Genomic DNA, 16397 nt, shown 5'->3' with positions numbered 1-16397 from the left:
TGAGGTGGATGGACTTAGACTTGTCATACAGAGTGAAGTAAGTCAGAAAGAGAAAAACAAATACCGTATGCTAACACATATATATGGAATCTTAAAAAATGAAAATTGTTCTGATGAACCTAGGAGCAGGACAGGAATAAAGACACAGACATAGAGAATGGACTTGAGGTCATGGGGAAGGGGAAGTGGAAGATTGGATGAAGTGAGAGAATAGCATTGACATAGATACACTACCAAATGTAAAATAGTTAGCTAGTGTGAAGCAGCTGCGTAGCACAGGGAGATCAACTTGGTGCTTTGTGACACCTAGAGTGGTGGGATAGGGAGGGTGGGAGGGAGGCTTAAGAGGGAGGCTCTATGAGGATATATGTATACATATAGCTGATTCACTTTGTTGTACAGCAGAAACTAACACAACGTTACAAAGCATTTATACTCCCTAAAGATGTTTAAAAAAAAGAATTAAAGAACGGTATGATAATTTTATCTCATCAAATAAAGAAAAAGGAGATCACAAAATCAGATAGAGAGATAGGAACTAGAAAAAAATTAAATGTAAATTCTGGAACGAACATGAAAAATTCACTAGAGGGACTCAATAATAAATTTGAAATGGCAGAAGAATCAATGAACTTGAAGATATACTGATAGATATTAAGTAATCTGTAAAAGAGAGGGAACAAAAAAGGAAGAGAAATAAAGAGTCTCAGAGAAATATGGAACCCCATTAAGCACACCAATATGTATGTATCAGAGGAGAGAAAGAAAGGAGAATAAAAAAATGTTCAAAGAAATAATGACTGAAAACTTTCAACATTTGATGAAAAGCAATGTTTGTATAATTGCATTATTGGGCATATAGTATATAGAAATGTAATATATTTTAAAAAATTACAGCACAAAAGAAATGAATGGAAGCAGCTCTATTGGAGTCAAGGAAATGAAGCCAGAGAGTAATTCAAATCCACAAGAACAAAATAAGAGACCCAGAAATGGCAAATAAGGTTAATATAGCAAACTCTTTAAATACATTCTTGCCATCTTTTCTTCTCAGAGCTTCTTTAGAAGACATATATGCTGTATTAATTATAACATTGTATATAGATGTAGTGTGTATAACAATGATAGCACAAAATGAGAAAAGAAGGAAGAAAGGTACACAAGAATAAGGTTTCTATATTTCACTAGAATTAAGTTAATATAAATCTGAAGTAGGTTATGATAAGATGTGTATTGTAATCCCCAGAAGAACCATTAATAATATAAATTAAAACCATATATTGAGGGAATTCCCTGCTGGTCCAGTGGTTAAGACTCCACACTTGCACTGCAGGGGGCATGGGTTCAGTCCCTGGTCAGGGAACTGAGATCCCCCATGCCATGCAGTGCGGCCAAAAATAAATAAATAAAAATACTTAAAAAAAAAAAAAAAATATATATATAGTGAAAAAATCATTAAAGTAATTAAAATCGTACTCTAAAAATTTTAACTTAATGGAAAGAAAGCAATTAAGGTGGATTAGACTTTTTCCTAATGAAAACATGAAACACATAGAAGTCATAATGTAAACAAACAGACATAAATTCAATCATATCAATATATAATCTTTTCAAGTATACAAGGAACATTATCTAGGATAGATCATATGCAAGGCCATAAATACACATCTCAATAAGTGTAAAAGTATTAATCATACAAAGAAAGTCCTATGCCCAAAATGAGATGAAATTAGAATGCAATAACAGGAAAGAATTTAAGAAATTCACAAACATGAAAATTAAGCAACACATCCTAAATAAACAATGGTCAAAGAAGAAATCACAAGAAAAATGTTAAAAACACTTTGAGATAAATGAAAGTGAAGGAAAAACATGCCCAAAGTTATAGGATGCATCTAAAGTAGTGCTTATAGGGAAATTTATTGCTGTAAAAGCCCACATGAAAATAAGAAGATCTCAAATCAATAACTTAACAACCACCATAAGACACTGAAAAAAGAAGAGCAAAATAAACCTAAAACAGGCAAAAAGAAGGAAATACAGGTATAAGTGGGAATTAATGAAATAGAGAAAAGGAAAACAATAGTGAAAATTTTAAAAACCAAAAGTTAGTTCTTCAAAAAGATCAATAGAATTGACAGACCTTTAACAAGACTGACCAAGAAAGAAATAGGAAACATGCAAATTGCTAAAATAAGGAATGATCTTATAGAAATAAAATGTATTATAAGGAAATGTGATAGGCAACTGTATTCCCACAAATTAGACAACTTAGACTAAAATAAGTGGGCAAATTCCGAGAATGACACGAATTATAGAAACTGACTCAAGAAGAAATATGCAATCTGAAGCGACCTATAAGAAGTAAAGATTTGGGTTAATAATCTAAAAACTTCTCACAAAGAAAAGCCCAGGCCCAGATAGCTTCACTGGTGAATTCTACCAAGAATTTAAAGAAGAATATCAACTTTTCACAAATTCTTTCTGAAAACAGAGGTGGAGGGAGCTAATTCTATGAAGCCATATTACCCTGATACCAAAACCTGACAAAGACATCATCAGAAAACTACAGGTTAGTATTCCTCATGAATATACATGCAAAAACCTTCAACAAAATATTAGCAAATTAAATCTAGCAATATATAAAAGGCTTATGCACTACAGCCCACTGGAATTTATCCCAGGAATGTAAAGTTGGTTTAACATTAAAAAATCAGCTAATGTAACATACCATATTAATACAATAAACAAACAAATAAAACCCCCACAGGATCATCTCAATAGATACAGAAAATAATATGACAAATCCAATACTCAACATGATGAAAACTCTCAACAAATTAGGAATAAAAGGTAACTTCCTCAATCTGTTAAAAGGTATCATTGAAAATCACACAGTTAACATCATACTTAATGGTAAAAGACTGAATACGTTCCCTGTAATATCAGGAACAAGACAAGGATTTCTGTTCCCACCCATTCTATTTAACGTTTTCTCGGAGTTTCTAGCCAGGACATTTAGGCAAGAAAAATCCAGATTGGAAACTATATTTGCAGATGACATGATCTTGTATGCAGAAAACTCTAAGAAATCCATTAAACAACATTAGAGCCAATAAATGGGTTCATCAAGGTGTCAGGATACAAGATCAATATTCAAATATTAATTATATTTTTACACATTTTCAATAAATAATCAGAATATGAATAAAATATTGCTACCTGCTGCAACATAGATGAACCTTGAAAACATTATTTTAAGTGAAAGAAGTCAGTCACAGAAGGCTATATAGTGTATGATTCCACTTACATAAAATATCCAGAATAGGCATTTCTATAGAGACAGAAAGCCTAGGACTGGAAAGTTGAGGAAAAATGAGTAGTGACTGGTAATGTATATGGAGTTTCTTTTTTTTTGGAGACAGAAAGTAGGGGGGAGTGGGGAGTTTTTACTTAATGGATACAAGAGTTTCAGGATGGGATGATGAAAAAGCTCTGGAGATGGATGTTTTCACAACAACGTGAATGCCAACAACTTAATGCCAATGAAGTGTTCACTGAAAAATGATTAAAATGTTGAATAGAGTCTTTAGTTGATGATATCAAGTTCTTCTATATATGTGCCAACTATTTTCCTAGTTGTCCTACCGATTTTGAGAGAGAAGTGTTGAAGTCTCCAATTGTAAGTGTGGATTTGTCTGTTCCTCCTTTATTTCTACCAGTTGTTCTTCACAGATTTTGAAACTCTCTTATTTGATGCATACATATTTAGGATTGCTATGTCTTTTTCGTAAGTTGACCCTTTTAACATTATGTAATGTTTGTCTCTGGTAATTTTCTTTGTGCTGAGGTTTCCTTCATCTGATGTTATTACAGCAATTCTTCCCTTCTTTTGATATGTTTCCATGCAGTATGGCATATATTTTCCATCATTTTACTTTCAACCTACCCATATCAATATATTTGAAGTGATTTTCTTATAGACAGAATATTTTGGGTGTCATGAATTTTATATACTCTACCAATCTCCACCTTTAATTTGTGTATTTAGAGCACTTGCATTTAATGTAATTATCAATATGTTTGGGCTTAAGTTAGCTATTATTTTTTGTTTTGTTTGTTCTCTCATTTTCATTTCTTTCTTTTCATTTTTCTGCCTTCCTGTGGGTTACTTGAATATTTTTAGACTTTCATTTTGATATAACTACCATGTTTCTTTTGAGTGTATCTCTTTGTATAGCTTTTTGTGTGGTAGCTTTAGGTATTTCATTATACATACACATGTTTTCATAGTCTGATGTCTTCAAAATTTTACTAGTTCAAGTAAAGGATAAAAACTTTCTTTTATTTTACACATTTCTAGTATTTCCCTATTTAGAATACACTTGTCCTAAAAATTTCCTCCACGTGTATTGAGAACAATATCAGAGTGTTGTAGTTTTTACTCCAACCATCAAACATAATTTAGAAAACTTAAGAGGAGGAGGAAAGTTTGTGGTATTTACCCATATTTCTTACTTTTTTCATTGATCTTTCTTTCTAATACTTCAAGATTCCTTATTTTATTATTTACTTTCTGTTGAAAGAACCTTCTTTAGCCATTCTTTTAGGTTATGTTGGCTGGCAACACAATTGCTTACTTTTTCTTCATCTGAGAATGTCTTGATTTCCCCTCCATTCTTAAAAAAAATATTTTTCTAGATATAAAATTCTGGGTTGGCAGCATTCTACCTCTCACCCCCCACTGCCGCCTGGACTTGAAAATGTTGAGCTATTTCTCTGTGGTCTCCATGTTTTCTGATGAGAAATTATCTGTCATTCAAATGGTTTTTCCCCTATAGGCAATATGTCATTCTCTTTCACTGGTTTCAACTTTTTTTTTCTTTGCTTTAGTTTTCAGAGGTTAGACTAGAATTTATCTTGATATTAGTTTCTTTGGATTTATTATGTTGGAATTTGCTCAGCCTCTTCTCCTTCCCCTCCTCCCCTTCCCCCTCCTCCCCTTCTTCCCTCCCCCTCCCCCTCCTCTCCTCTCCCTCCCCTCCTCCCCCTCCCTCTCCTCTCCCTTCTCCTCCTCCTTTTCCTTCTTCTTCTTCTTCTTCTTCTTCTTCTTCTTCTTCTTCTTCTTCTTCTTCTTCTTCTTCTTCTTCTTCTTCTTCTTCTTCTTCTTCTTCTTCTCCTCCTTCTTCCTCCTCCTCCTCCTCTTCTTCTTCTTCTTCTTCTTCTTCTTCTTCTTCTTCTTCTTCTTCTTCTTCTTCTTCTTCTTTTTTCTTGTTCTTCTTGTTCTTGTTCTTCTTCTTCTTCTTCTTCTTTCTCTTCTTCTTCTTCTACTTCTGTGAATATCAAGTGTCCACTTGACAGGAGATCTACCCTCTTAACAAATTAACATACGCTAATGTTAACTTTAAGCAAAATGCTATGTGGCAGCTCTCTAAACTTATCATATCAACTAACTCAAACTTTATATCCATTGAATAACAATTCCCAATATTTCCCTACCCCCAATTCCTGGCCACCACTATTCTACTCTCTGCTTCTCTGTGTTTAACTATTTTATACACCTCATATAAGTGGTATCATGCAGTATTTGTCATTCTGTGATTGACTTGTTTAACTTATATTGTTCTCAAAGTTCATCTATGTTGTTGCATATGGCAGGATTTCCTCCTTTTTAAAGGTTGAATAATATTTCTCTCTCTCTCTCTCTATATATATATATATACACACACATACCACATTTTCTATATCAACTCATCCATTAATGGAAATTTAGGTTGTTTCCACATTTTGGCTATTGTGAGTAATGCTGCAATAAATATGGGAGTTCAAATACCTCTTTGAGATCCTGATATAAGTTCTTTCGGATAAAAACCCAGAAGTAGGAGTGCTGGTTTATATGGTATTTCTATTTTTAATTTTTTGAGAAACCTCCATGCTGTTTTCCATAGTGGCTGTACATACCATTTCCCACTAACCATGTACAAGAGTTTCAATTTCTTCACATCCTTGCCAACACAATAAAAATAATAGCCATACTAACATCTTAATAGTGTGAGGTAATATCTAATTGTGATTTAAATTTCCATTTCCCTGATGATTAGTGATGTTGAGCAATCATTTTGTATACCTGTTAGCTATTACATGTCTCCTTGGAGAAACTGATATTCAAGTCCTTTGTTCCTTTTTGAATTCAGTTATTTGGGAATTTTTTTCTGTTGAGCTGAAGGAGCTCCTTATACATTTTGAATATTAACTCCTTATCAGATGATTAGTGATGTTGAGCAATCATTTTGTATACCTGTTAGCTATTATATGTCTCCTTGGAGAAACTGATATTCAAGTCCTTTGTTCCTTTTTGAATTCAGTTATTTGGGAATTTTTTTCTGTTGAGCTGAAGGAGCTCCTTATACATTTTGAATATTAACTCCTTATCAGGTCTGTGGTTTGCAAATAATTTCTCCCATTCTGTAGGTTGCTTACACTCTGTTCCCTCTCCACTATGTTAAATATTTCCTTTGCTGTACAGAAGCTTTTAGATTTCAGTCCCACTTACTCATTTTTTCTTCAGTTGCTTGTGTTTTTGGTGTCATATGCACGAAATCATTGTCAAGACCAATGTCATCAAGTTTTCACTTATGTTTTCCCTAAGAGTTTTATAGTTTCAGTCTTACATTTTAGTGTTTAATCCATTTTGAGTTTATTTTTGTGTATGGTGGAAAGTAAGAGTATAATTTCATTATTTTGCAAGTTGATATCCAGTTTTCCCACCATCATTTGTTGAAAAGACTACCTTGTCCCCATTCTGTATTTTTGGCACCCTTGTCAAAGATCAGTTGACTATATATACATGGGGGAGGGGTTATTTCTGGGTTTTCTATCCTTTTCTATTGGTCTATATGTCTATCTTTATGTCAATACCACATTTTTAAATTGCCATAGACTTGTAAGACATTGAAATCAGGAAGTGTATTACCTCTAGCTTTGCTTTTCTTTTGCAACATTTGAAGTCCTTTTTGGTTCAATATGAATTTTAGGATATTCTTTCCTGTTTTTGCAAAAATACCGTTGTGATTTTGATAGGTATTACATTGACTCTAAGTTATTTTGGGTAGTATGTACATTTTAACAATATTAATTCTTCCATTCAATGAATACAGGATATCTTTCCATTTGTATGTGTCTTCACTGACTTCATTCATTAGTGATGTAGATGTCAGTATACAAGTCTTTCACATACTCCATTCTTTTTGATGCTATCATAGATGGGATTGTTTCTTTAATTTCCTTTTCTGATGCTCACTTTGTCTGCACATATACTAAAATTGGAACAATACAGAGAGGATTAGTATGACCCCTGAGCAAGGATGACATGCAAATTCATGAAGCATTCCATATTTTTTTGCAGTGACATGGATGAACCTAGAGATTGTCATACTGAGTGAAGTAAGTCAGACAGAGAAGAACAAATGTCATGTGATATCACTTATATGTGGAATCTAAAAAAAATGGTACAAATGAACTTATTTATAAAACAGAAATAGAGTTACAGATGTAGAAAACAATCCTATGGTTATTAGGGGGAGAGGGGAAGAAGGAATAAATTGGGAGATTGGAATTGACATATACACACTACTACATATAAAATAGATAGCTAATGAGTACCTACTGTATAGCACAGGGAACTTTACTCAATATGCTGTAATGACCTATATAGGAAAAGAATCTAAAAAAGAGTGGATATATGTATATGTATAACTGATTCACTTTGCTGTACAGGAAAAAGCAACAAAAAATGTAAATCAACTCTACTCCAATATTTTTTTTAATTTCTTTTTCTGATAGTTCATTTTTAATGTACAGAACTGCAACTGTTTTTTGAATGTTAATTATGTATCCTGTGACTTTACAGAATTCAGTTATTAGTTTTAACAGATTTTTTGTGCAGTCTTTAAAGTTTTCTACACATAAGATCCTATCATCTGCAAACAGAGATAATTCTACTTCTCACTTTCTGATTTGGATGTCTTTTATTTCTTTCCTTGGCTAATTTCTCTGGCTAGGACCATGATTAGTTTTTAGAATCTAACCCTCATTTACAAAGTCAATTCTGCAGATCAAAGTTGTTACTGTGGAGGTCTTTCTGAGAATGTACATTAACTAAACAAATAGTTAATCAATTACAAAGATATTAAATTTGTTTAGTAACATGCATAGTTGTGAATGAGTGTCGATAGGAAAAACGAGTTCATAAATGTAAGTGGCGAAAATACCAGCTATACCAACATAGAGGTACTGTGTTGAAAGTATGATGTGTTTCAAAGTGATTATAAGACTTAAACTAATTTCATATAGACATAATTTTTTAAATTTTATGTTGTCTAATGCATAAAACCATTACTAATATTTTACATTTTATAAACTTTGATTCCATATAAGCTTGAGAATTTGTCTTATTTTAATTAAAATTTTTTCTACTTCTGGAAAATTGGGGCTGATATTGCTTCCCACTCCTTTCTACTCTAATATTAGACTCATAACTCATACATGGTTATGCTTCTGGCCATGGTTCTTAAATTCAAAGTATCATCTGGAAACCAATGTCTTAGTTTTTACTTATTACACTGAGGAAACTTGGGAAAGTCTTAGGGGGAAGTCCTAAAATTCTGCAAACCCCTGTCTCAAATCTATCTTAATGAATATTGCCAAATACTGGGTTGGTCTGTTAGACTCAGTTACTACAGTTGTCCCTTGGTATCCATGAGGGATTGCTTCTAGAACCCCCCACAGATACCAAAATCCGAGGATGCTCAAGTCCCTTATATAAAATGACATACAATTTGCGTATAACCTACATATATCCTTCTATATGCTTTGAATTATCTCTAGATTATTTATAGTACCTAAAACAACGTAAATGCCATGTAACTGGTAAATACAATGTAAATAATTGTCAGCATGCAGCAAATTCAAGTTTTGCTTTCAGGAACTTTCTGGAACTTCTTTTTGGTGAATATTTTTCATCTGTGACTGATTATATCTGTGGGTTAGGAACTCACAGATATGTAAGAGCAACTGCTTTCTTTTCTGGACACTTCCCATAGTTCACATTGGAAATGTCAGATATTAATTTATCTGAAAATAACAGGTATTAACTTTCCTAGCTTTCTTTACAGCTAAAGATGTCCATGTGACACAGTTCTGGAAAGTGGAATCCAAGGAGAAATCTATTGGAGGATTTCTAGAAAATTTTTTCCTCCCTGATGAAACAGGAGAGGAATGCAAGAAGAGCTCCTTTTCCAAATCTTATTTTTTCAACCTTTGGAGATGTTTATGTGAGATTGTGATAATTAGAGCTGTGACAGTCATCTTGTGGTGATCAAGTGACAAGACTGAAGAATGGAGGATGTAAAATAATGTAAAATGCCAAGAAAAGAAAACAAGGGAGGAACAAAAGAGGTGCAAAAACAGACAAAAAAATTAACAAAATGGAAATAGTAAGTCCTTATTTACCAATAATTATTTTAAATATAAATGGATTAAATTTCCCAATCAAATGACAGAGTGGCTAAATGGATTTAAAAAAAAACAAGATCTAACCAATATGTTATCTATCAGAGATACATTTTAGAGTTAAGGACACACAAGGCTGAAAGTAAATGAGTGGAAAAAGATGCTTTATGCCAACGATAACACAAAGAAATTATAGATAGCTATACCTACATCAGATAAAATAGACTTTGAGTTAAAAACTATCACAACAGACAAAAAAAGTCATTACATAATGATAAAGGGTCACTTCATTAGGAAGACGTAACAATTATAAATATATATACACCCAGTATCAGAGTACTTAAATATATAAAGCAAATATTAAGAGATCTGAAGTGAGGAATAGACAGCAATACAATAATAGTAAGGGATTTCAATATCCCACTTGAAATAATGGATATTGTAATATCTCCTCTTTCATTTCTAATTATATTTATTTGAGTGTTTTCTCTTTTTTTCTTATTTCAGCTAAGGGTTTGTTGATTTTGTTTGTCTTTTCAAAAATTATCTTAGTTTTGTTAATATCTGATATTCAAAAAGGGTACTAAGAACACAAAATGGGGAACGAATAATCTCTTCAATAAATGGTGTTGGGAAAACTGGGTATTCACATGCAGAAGAATGAAATTGGACCCTTATTTCATACCATACACAAAAATCAACTCATAATTGATTAAAGACAAACATAAAACTTGAAACCATAGAACTACTAGAAGAGAACATGGGGAAAAATCTTGACATTAGCCTGAGCAATGATTTTTTTGGATATGACGTCAAAAGCACAGGAAAAAAAAGTAAAAATAGACATGTGAGATTACATCAAACTAAAAAGCTTTTGCACAGAAAAGGAAACAATGGAGTGAAAAGGCAACCTATGGAATGGGAGAAAATATTTGAAAGCTATATATATGATAAGGGGTTAATATCCAAAACATATAAGGAACTCCTTCAATTCAAAAGCAAAAAAAAAAAAAAAAAAAATCCCAAATAACCCAATTTTAAAAAAGAGCAATGGACTAGAATATCAACCAGTTTCTCAGGAAGACATGCAAATGGCCAAGATGTATATAAAATGATGTTCAACATCACTAATCGTCAAAGAAATACAAATCAAAACCACAATATGATATCATCTTACACCTGTTAGAAATGTCATTATCAAAAGATGAAAGATTAACAAGCATTGGTGAGAATGTGGGAGAAAGGGAACCTTTATACACTATTGGTGGGAAATGGAAATTGGTTCAGCCATTATGGAAAACAATATGGGGTTCCTCAAAAAGTTAAAAATAGGATTGCATATGATCCAGAAATCCCATTTCTGGGTATATAGCCAAAGGAATGGAAATTAGAATCACCTGATACAAGAGATATCTGCCCTACATGTTACTGCAACATTATTCGCAATAGCCAAGATATGGAGACAAACTAAATGTTGACCAATGGATGAATGGATAAAGAATGTGTGTGTGTGTGTGTGTGTGTGTATATACATATATGAATTATTAAGCCTAAAAGGGAAGAAATCATGTCAATTGTCCCAACAAGAATAGAGCTAGAAAACATTATGCTAAGTGAACTAGCAAGCCACAGAAAGAAATATACTGCATGATGCCACTTATACATGGAATCTATAGTCAAATAAAACAGTCAAACTCATAAAATCAGAGGGTAGAATAGTGGTTTCCAGGGTCTTGGGGGGAAAGGGAAGTGGGGTAATGTTGGTCAAAGATTACAAATTTTCAGTTATGCAAGGTGAATAAGTTCTGGAGGTCTAATGTACAGTATGGTGACAATAGTTAACACTACTGTATTGTATACTTGAAATTTGGTAAGAGGGTAGATTTAAGTATTCTCATCAGGAAAAGGTAACTATGTGATGTGATGGATAAGTTAATAAATTTCATTGTGGTAACAACATATATGTATATAAAAACATCAATTGTACACCTTAATTATATACATTTTAATCTGTCATTTGTACCACTATAAAGTTGAAGAAAATTTTTGAAGATTGAATTCATACTATTTTTTTGATCTCAACAGAATGAAAGTAGAAATCAGTAACATAAGGAAAATGGGAAAATTCACAGATATGTGGAAATTAAACAACACACTCAAAGAACGAATAAATTAAGAAATCACATTGTGGTAAAAAATGTACTTGATATGATCTTAAATATGTTAATGCTTGTTTTGCGGCCTACCATGTGATCTCTACGGGAGAATGTTATAAATGTGCTTTAGAATAATGTGTATTCTTCTGCTGTTGGGTGGAAAGTTCTGTAAATGTCTGTTAGGTTCATTTGGTCTATAGGATTCAAATTCACTGATTCCTTACTGATCTTCTGTCTGAATAATTTATCTATTATTGAAAGTGGGGTATTGAAGTCTCTTTCTGTCTTTAGATATATCAATATTTGCTTTATATTATTAAGCCTTCTGATGTTGAGTGTGTATATTTATAAATGTTATATCTCCCTCTTGAATTTACTCCTTTGGTATTATGTAATGACCTTCTTTGTGTCTTATGACACTTTTAGACTTAAAGTTTATTTTATCTATTATTAGTATAGTTACTCCTCCTTCCTTTGTGTTACTATTTGCATGAAATACTTGTTTCCATCTATTCATTTTCAGCTTATGTGTGTCTTTAAATGTAAGATGAGTCTCTTGTAGACAAATATGGTTGGATCCTGTGTATTTTTTTTTTTTAAATCCATTTGGGTACTCTGTGTTTTTTGATTGGTGAGTTTAATCAGTTTACATTTAAAGTAATTATTAATAGGTAAGAACTTACTATCACATTTTGTTAATGTTTTCTGTCATTTTTCTGTCTATTTTTTTGTTCATTTTTGTCTACCCCCCACTGGAAATCTCATAATACATATTTTGGTCTGCTTGATGTTGTCCTATAAGTACCGTCATCAGTTTTCTTCATTCTTTATTTATTTATTTACTTATTTATTTGTTCTTGAGACTTGATAATTTTAATTGTCTATCTTCAAGTTCACTAAACCTTTCTTCTGTCTATTCAAATCTGATTTTGAACCCCTCTAGTTAATTTTTTTATTTTAGTTACTGTACTTTTTAGCTCCATAATTTCTGTTCAGTTCCTTTTTATAATTTCCATCTTTTGTTGGTTTTCTCATTTTGTTTATACATCATTTTCCTGATTTCCTTCCATTCTTTTTTTTTTTTTTTTTTTTTTTTTGCAGTATGCGGGCCTCTCACTGTTGTGGCCTCTCCTGTTGCAGAGCACAGGTTCTGGACATGCAGGCTCGGCGGCCATGGCTCACGGGCCCAGCTGCTCTGTGGCATGTGGGATCTTCCCGGACCGGGGCACAAACCCGTGTCCCCTGCATCGGCAGGCGGACTCTCAACCACTGCGCCACCAGGGAAGCCCCCTTTCATTCTTTTTAAAATTATTTTTTAACCATATTTAGATGTCACCAAGTAGATGGCAGTGTCTTAACTGTCAGGCCTGAAGGCCTCTTCCATGCATCAAGGGAAAACTAACATTTTCTCCTTTCAGATAACAGCTGATTTCCTTCAGTTCTTTGTTTGTGTTTTTCCTTAGCACTTTGAGCATACTTAAAACATTTGTTTTAAAGTCTTTGTGTAGTAAGTTTGATGTTTTGGGCTTACTCAGGAATGATTTCTTTCAACCTAATTTGTTCATTAGAATGAGCAGTGCTTTCCTGTTTCATATTATGCCTTGTAATTTCTTTTTTCAAAGCTTGCCATGTGACAGTTATAATGCAGTAACTTTGGAAATCACATTATCTTCTTTCTCCAAGGTTTGATATTTGTATTGTTGAAGGTTATGTTAGTCTGTTTTGAGAATTTTTCAAACTATTATGCAAAAACTATTCCTTGATGTGTGTGATCACTGAACTCTCTGTTCCTTTAACTCATGCTCAACTAATGTTTGACAGAGATTTCCTTTAATGACAGGAATTGAAACTAAGAAACAACAACAAGAAAAAACAGAGAGAGAGAGAAATACACACACACAGAGGGAGAGAGAGAGAGAACAACAGCCACCTCTTCCAGTCTTTGCATGCCTATATCGCTTAGCTTAAGGATCAATCCACGTGAAAGCTTAAGGTTTTCTCAGGACTTTTCTGAGAAAAGTCCTGTGCATGTGAATGGCTTTCTAAATTCTGCCATACATATGACTGCTTTTGAATACTTTAATTTCCCAAAAAGTCTCACTCCAGCTTCTTCTATATGCCTTAGGTAGTATATTGTACGTCCATCTTGTAGTTTTATGAGCAACTCCTGATGCTTTTCCTGCCTGGATTCTGAGTTATGCAAAACAAATGAGCACCTGACAGCAGTCCTTCAAGTATCCCCAGACTGGTTAGAAGAGTTATACACAGTAGATGGCAAATAACATCTGCTCTGCTCCCTCCAGTTCTGATGGAAGAAGGGGACTGGAAACTGAGCTTCCACCTTCTCAAAACCAAGGCCACTGCCATGCTGAGAAGGGGGTGGGGCAGGTGTGAATAAGCGTGTTTTTTTTTTCTTGATTGGGTGTTTTCATAGTGTGTAAAGCGTTGACTATTTTCCAGAGCTTGTATCAAGTTGTTTCAGACAGTCTCTAGTTGTGTTTTTAATATTTCTTGGAAGAATGAGAGCTTGGAGCTTCCTAGCCCACCATTCTGCAGATACTATCCCCTCTTTATTTTTTGATAAACAAGAATTTACTCTTTTTTTTCCTCTTCTTGGGATGCTCTTCCCCAAATAATTTCCAGGTTGGATCCCTCTCCTCCTTCGTGGTTTTGCTCAAGTGTCACTTGCTCCATGAGGCATTTTGTCTCCACTTTGTCCTAACATTCACTATCCCCCTTTCCTTTTTTAAACTTTTCATTTTGAGGCAATTGTAAACTCACAATAAGTTGTAAGAAATAATATGGGGAAATTCCATATACTATTTACCCAGTTTCCCCCAATGGTAAAAATTTGCACAACTGCAGTACAATGTCACAACCAGAATATTGACATTAACACAGACAAGGTACAGAATTATTTCCATCACCCTAAGAGTCCCCCGTGTCACATTTTTATAGCCACACTCATCTCCCCATCTCATTTCACCCCACCTCATTTCACCCCATCTCTGACCCCTAAAAACCACTAATCTGTTCTCCATTTCTATAATTTTGTCATTTCAAGAATGTTATATAAATGGAATCATATAGCAGGCTATCTTTTTGAATTGGCTATTTATTTCAACATAATTCCTTGGACACTTATCCTAATTGTATCAATAGTTTGTTCCTTTTACTGCTGACTTAGAGCCCAATGTATGGGTGTCCTAGAGTTTATTTAACTCATTGACAGACATCTAGGTTGTTTTTAGTTTTTTACCATTAACAATAAAGCTGCACTGACCATTTGTTTGAGGTTTCTGTGTGAATGTAAGTTTTCATTTCTCTGGGACAAATGTCCAAGAGTATAATTGCTTAGTTAAATGGTAAATGCATGTTCCAGAAGAACAGGTTTTTCTTGGAGCTTTTTTGTCTGTGTCTGTTGGCAGTCCAGATTGGAGGCTTCTATAATTCTCTGTGTGGGATATAAAGTCTGCAATAAGAAAACCCAGGGAACTTGCTGCCATGGCACACCTCAAGCCCTGTGGTCCCTAGGCAGTTTATTTTCTTTTTCCGCCTTTCAGAATCTCCCAATGCTTGCTATTGTGTTTTGTCCAGGGTTTTTAATTTTAAGAGGGAAGATGGATGTGGCTATTCCATCTTACTGAATGGGAAGTCCTTCTTTACTTTCTCCAAAAATCTTATCACCACCTAACATAGTGTACAGGTTACTTATTTATTTACATATTTGCTTATCCTGCATGGGAATAGAATCTCAATAAATCAGAAAATTGTTGTTGTTCTCTGCCATCTCTCTGGAGCATAGACCAGAGCCTGGTTTAATAAAAATTTGTTGAATAAAGAAATGAGTAGGTGGTTGCCAGAGGGAAGGGGGTTTGAGGAATGGAAGGAAAGGGTGAAGGGGGTCAAGAGGTACAAACTCCCAGTTATAAAATAAATAAGTCAGGGTGATGTAATTTACAGCATGTTGACTATAATCAATAATATTGCAGAGCATACTTGAAAGTTGGCAAGAGAGTGAATCCTAAAAGTTAACTTTGTATGTTGGCGAATGGTAACTAGACTTATCGTGGTAATCATTTCACAATGCATACACATATCACATCATTAGGTCATACACCTTAGGTCATACATTCTAAAACCAATAGAATGTTATATATCAATTATACCTCTATTAAAAAAAATGAAAGAGAGAAAAACAAAACAAAACAAAAAAGAAATTAGTAAATGACTGCTACTCTTCTTTTCTTTACACTATTTCCTTGGTGTAGATTTCTAGTAAACTATAAATTTACTAGATCACAGTGTACTAACATTTTTGTGAATATTGAAAAATGTTACGATTTTTTCTCCAAAAGATTAGATCACTTTGCACTGACACCATTAAAAAAATCTCTGTACAATTTTCACCTTTTAGTATTTCATGTCTGCAAAGGGGGAACATCATCTTACAGTGGGTAAGGAAAAAAATCACCTGTGTATTTTCCTTCCCTCAGACCCCATCCTTAGGCCCAGGCACATCACCTGCATTCTCCTGGCCAAGTCAGTCACTTCCTTTTGCTGAGTTCTTGCAGCAGCCTCTCCCCACCAGCCTTCTGGAGTCCCAGTCTCACCCTCCTGCTGTATCCAGGCCTCAGAGGGAACGGGGGCTCTGCACAAGAGTGAGCTATTGAAAAAGACTCTCCTTGACTAAACTTCAGCCAGGCTCCTCTGAACACCCTTCCCAAGTAG

At 33.8% G+C, this 16397-nt stretch overlaps 1 non-coding gene and 1 pseudogene across 1 annotated transcript; one reads left to right on the top strand and one right to left on the bottom strand.

Annotated features, from left to right (window-relative positions):
• The first annotated feature begins 7294 nt into the window (after window positions 1-7294).
• On the top strand, window positions 7295-7399 carry LOC137228486 (U6 spliceosomal RNA). The gene has a single exon (XR_010945276.1). It is a non-coding gene; the product is annotated as a U6 spliceosomal RNA (small nuclear RNA).
• Window positions 7400-12981: 5582 nt separating this feature from the next.
• LOC137228462 (U6atac minor spliceosomal RNA) lies at window positions 12982-13091 on the bottom strand (annotated as a pseudogene).
• Window positions 13092-16397: the final 3306 nt, after the last annotated feature.

Source organism: Pseudorca crassidens, chromosome 7 (assembly GCF_039906515.1).
Source record: "Pseudorca crassidens isolate mPseCra1 chromosome 7, mPseCra1.hap1, whole genome shotgun sequence".
NCBI classification, from domain to species: Eukaryota; Metazoa; Chordata; class Mammalia; order Artiodactyla; family Delphinidae; genus Pseudorca; species Pseudorca crassidens.
The sequence above is the reverse complement of the archived record's forward strand: the minus strand, read 5'-3'. Positions and strand labels throughout refer to the sequence as shown.